Here is a 4,183-nt window from a genome sequence, read left to right as displayed (position 1 = left end):
TATAGACTAATTTTTTAAGTCAATAATTAGATCAAGAATTTAGCCCCCAATTATGCTGAGTGTGTACAAGTAACAACTCAGTGCTGCTAGTTCTATTCCATCATCATCTTAATCATCAAAATACACTTAATTAAGCATCTAGCTCTGGACCTTCCATAGCAGAAACTGAAATAAGCCAAAGCTTTAGACCCTTCTTTTGGAAGTGTTTCAAAGCTGTGGGTGAGCATCAGTATTCTGTTACAGACCCCAACTACTGCCTAAACCTATTTCTCAACTCCCACTCCTCACGTCTACCAAATATGGCCAGAAATTGAAGTAGGAGCTTGCCACATACAATTTCAAGTACTTGAGGTATTCCCTGACCTCATTCTAAAGATTTTATATATTATATATATATATAAATCTTTTAACTTATTGCATAACTAACAACCAATATTAAAATGCAAATAACCCTGGGAAGAGTTAAGTTTTAAGGCACAGGCTTTTGGCTACTGGAGTAAAAAAAAGTCAGTGCCACTTAGTGGCATTTTAATAGCCAAGCAATTTTTTAGGAAGATGGTAGTGGGGTAGACTGAAAAGATTAATAGATGTAAAGTCAAAAGACCTGGCTTCTACTCCCCTTTATCCTCTCTATGCCTTTGTTTTTCTTCCACAAAATGATGGCATTGAACTAGCTAGTCTCTAAGGACTCTTTCAGCTCTAGCTTTCTATTATTTTTTTTATTATTTTAATTCATATGTTTTAATTCACTATGTAACAATAATATCACAGTCTATTTTACAAGTTAAATGTATGAGAATGTATGAAATAGAAATGGTAGGAAAAAACTAAACGTGGGTCAGGAACTTAAATTTTCCCAAAACCAGGGGCCAAAGGAAGATGTGTTGCCTTCAGGGCCCAAGAAGGAGGCAGGGAGGGTGAACAGCTTGTGGTATGTGTTTGTCCTCGTGTCTACTCCAAGAAGGAGTTGAGGCATGCCCTCTGCCCTGGCCTGGGATTGGGAGTTTAATCTGGTCAATTGAAGATGGTGGCTTGAGAGAAAAAAGCCATCTGGTACCTAAACAGAGCTGGTCCCCTGGTGGCCGCAGGTGGGTTTTGCCATAGAGGGAATTAGGGGTGGAAGTGTCAAAAATCAAATGTATAGAGGAAAAAAGTAAACAGTTTCCTCCTTCCCCCTAAAAAAATGAATTCTTGAAATGCACACATATTCTTCTCTCAAACGTAGAAAAGTCTCACTCTGGATGTGCTTACAAGAAGATCGTCGTCAAAAAACTTTGTCTCTATGATAACATTTCCAGTTAGCACGCTGGCTGACATCATCGCCTCTATCAGGGATTGCCAGGTGTATGTGGAGTTAGGGATCACAGAGCCAAACTCAAAGAACCATTCTTCTAGGCATTGCCCTTTGAAGTAAACTTTTTGTTCCAGGCGGAATTTTTCCATTTGCTCCGCTGAAGAGAAGTTCAATTCTCGAGACACTGCCTTGCACTCGAGGATTTTCTTGGGAACACGGGCTTCATGCTCCACTCCAGGGACTGACAGGTGTTCTGTTCCTTGCCAGAGTATCTTCCCTGTCTCAGCATCCTGAAGGTTCATCCAATTTAGTTTGAAGCCCCTCAGGATCTCCCTGGCCCGCTCGCCCTTGGTTGACATGATGCGGCGGCCGCCGCCTGCGGCTCTCCCACGCTGGCCCGGGGGAGCCTCGTAGACTGTGCCCAGGAGCTGAGGACTGAGCCGCATCCCGGCCTGCAGACCTCGGGCGAGCAGCGGCAGAGTCCAGACCCGGACCGGCCTCATTCCCCTCAGCTCCGGCTCCTGATCCCTTCTCATTCCTAGCTTTCTATTATTTTACACTTAAAGCAAGAACATACTAGATGTTTGTTACAATAATGTTCTTTAAAAGGAAAAATTGGAAATTAGTTCAACGTTCATCACAATGGAACTGATGAAATCAAGTATAGTGGGTATACACACACGTATAAATTCTATGTAGCCAGTTAAGTGATGATATGGTTTTATATTTATTGATAAAGATGTCATGACATACTGCTTTTTTTTTAAAAGTAGCCATCAAATAATTTCCATTTGACTAAGGAATAAAGTATTTTATATAAGGAAGGATACTCCTAAAAATCTCAAGTTATTTCTAGATGGTGGGATTAAGAGTAATTCTTACTTCCTTCTCTATTTTTCTATGATGTTTGGGTATTTATACGTATAGAACATTTTCATAATAAGCAACAAAGTTATTTCATTTTGGGGGAAATATAGTTAAATATAAGCAGCAAATATTAATTCCTTTCCTACGAGCAAGTTTTGGTAGAGAAGAGGGCCAGGGCAAGGACAAAACAGCAGTGAACTAAAGGAAAACAATGCCTGAGGGCTTCCCTGGTGGCGCAGTGGTTGAGAGTCCGCCTGCCGATGCAGGGGATGCAGGTTTGTGCCCCGGTCTGGGAGGATCCCACGTGCAGCAGAGCGACTGGGCCCGTGAGCCATGGCTGCTGAGCCTGCGCGTCCGGAGCCTGTGCTCCGCAACGGGAGAGGCCACAGCAGTGGGAGGCCCGTGTACCGCAAAAACAAACAAACCAACCAAAAAAAAACAATGCCTGAATATTTTCATCAACAACTCAGATAATGAAATAAATGTGTGCCATGAAGGTAAAAAAACAGCCCTTGTTACACAAATTGGGCACAGCTGATCTGTTTTTCTCCATCATCTCAGTCATCATGTGTTGGAGGCGGATTTGCCTGACCCATGCTCCCTCCCTTACCAGTCCATCCCACGCACAAGGGGAAGATTTATCAAGCCATCAGACTGGCCCAATCCAAGGCTAACCATCTTATGACAAGATTAATCCCATAACTTTGTGTTCTTTACTACTCGTGCTTTATTTGAGTTTCTTAAGGTTGCCTAATCAATCTTGATATTTATCAATTTTCGCTCAACTTTGAAAAAATGCAGAATTATTAGAAAGTAGATTAAATCAAAGAGGGATTCATACATACTGAGTCAGCAAAGGAGGAAGAATAAGCTTCCTAAATACAAAATGGTAACTAACAGTTTTGACCCAAGTAGAAAACAGGTAGGAAAACAAAATCTTGTGGGAGATCATAAATTAAATACAGGTCAACACTGAAGTTGTCATTCAAAAAGTGTGAGGTGTGGCTGCCACACCCAGCAGGAGGCTTTCACCAAGAGCTAAGCTTCTAATGCACCCTACTTGAGGGATCCTTCTCTTGCCAACTTGAATTTATTAGTTCCATGTTATTTGCTTGTCACCAATTGCATCGTGTCTTCTGTGCTAAAATTAAATTCCTTGATTCAATTTGGAGTCAATGGCTGTATAGCTTAACTATCCAGAAGCTAGAGGGGGCACCTGAGAGGAGCTACGCTCACAAGGAAGACAATTTCTAAGGTTCAGACCACAAGCAGCTCAGGAAGTCAACTGGTCTTTGCCTGCTGTAAGTTCTAGAGGTATGTAGGGACCATGGTGTGAAACTGTAAGTGGAGTCACCTTAAGTCAAAGACAGCCTATATAGAATTAAGGATAGTATTTTTTATGAATGTATATAATATTTCTTTTATTTATCATATTCTGCTTCTTGAAAGAATTTTTTTTAAGTCCTAATCAGATTAGATTTTTTTTTTCTTTTTGCTGCACATATGGGATCTTAGTTCCTACACCAGGGATCAAATCCATGCCCCCTGCAGTGGAAGCGCTAAGTCTTAAAAACTGGTATTCTATCAAACATTTAGAGAAGAGCTAACCACCTATCATTCTCAAACTCTTCCAAAATATAGCAGAGGGAGGAACACTCCCAAACTCATTCTATGAGGCCACATCACCTTGATACTGAAAGAATTTTTGAGGACGTCCTTGCATTTTATTTACCAAAGCAGCTTGAGGTATTAATCTTCTCTTCCCAAGCAGACTGTATAATTCCTGATACCTAAAAGCACGTCTTTAGTTTCTTTTCAATTGCCCAAGGTGCCTAAACAGTGATAGATGAACATACATAAAAATAATACTGAAGACTGTAATAATCAGCTTAAGTACATAATTACTACTGGTTACTTTAATTCGTAAAGCCGTGTTCAGATTCTAGCTCTTCTCCTGGATCCCACAGAAGACGTGGTGACCATAGGGTGACCATATGTCCCACCTTACCTAAGTCAATCGTG

The 4,183-nt window shown here is 41.0% G+C and overlaps 1 pseudogene across 1 annotated transcript; it reads right to left on the bottom strand.

Moving 5' to 3' along the window:
• Positions 1-1,107: 1,107 nt before the first annotated feature.
• LOC112403412 (retinal rod rhodopsin-sensitive cGMP 3',5'-cyclic phosphodiesterase subunit delta pseudogene) lies at positions 1,108-1,827 on the bottom strand (annotated as a pseudogene). Its single transcript, XR_003003901.1, has one exon. The product of XR_003003901.1 is annotated as a retinal rod rhodopsin-sensitive cGMP 3',5'-cyclic phosphodiesterase subunit delta pseudogene (transcript).
• Between the last annotated feature and the right edge of the window lie 2,356 nt (positions 1,828-4,183).

This window comes from Neophocaena asiaeorientalis, unplaced genomic scaffold (genome assembly GCF_003031525.2).
Source record: "Neophocaena asiaeorientalis asiaeorientalis breed wild unplaced genomic scaffold, Neophocaena_asiaeorientalis_V1.1 scaffold140, whole genome shotgun sequence".
Taxonomy (NCBI): domain Eukaryota; kingdom Metazoa; phylum Chordata; class Mammalia; order Artiodactyla; family Phocoenidae; genus Neophocaena; species Neophocaena asiaeorientalis.
The sequence above is the reverse complement of the archived record's forward strand: the minus strand, read 5'-3'. Positions and strand labels throughout refer to the sequence as shown.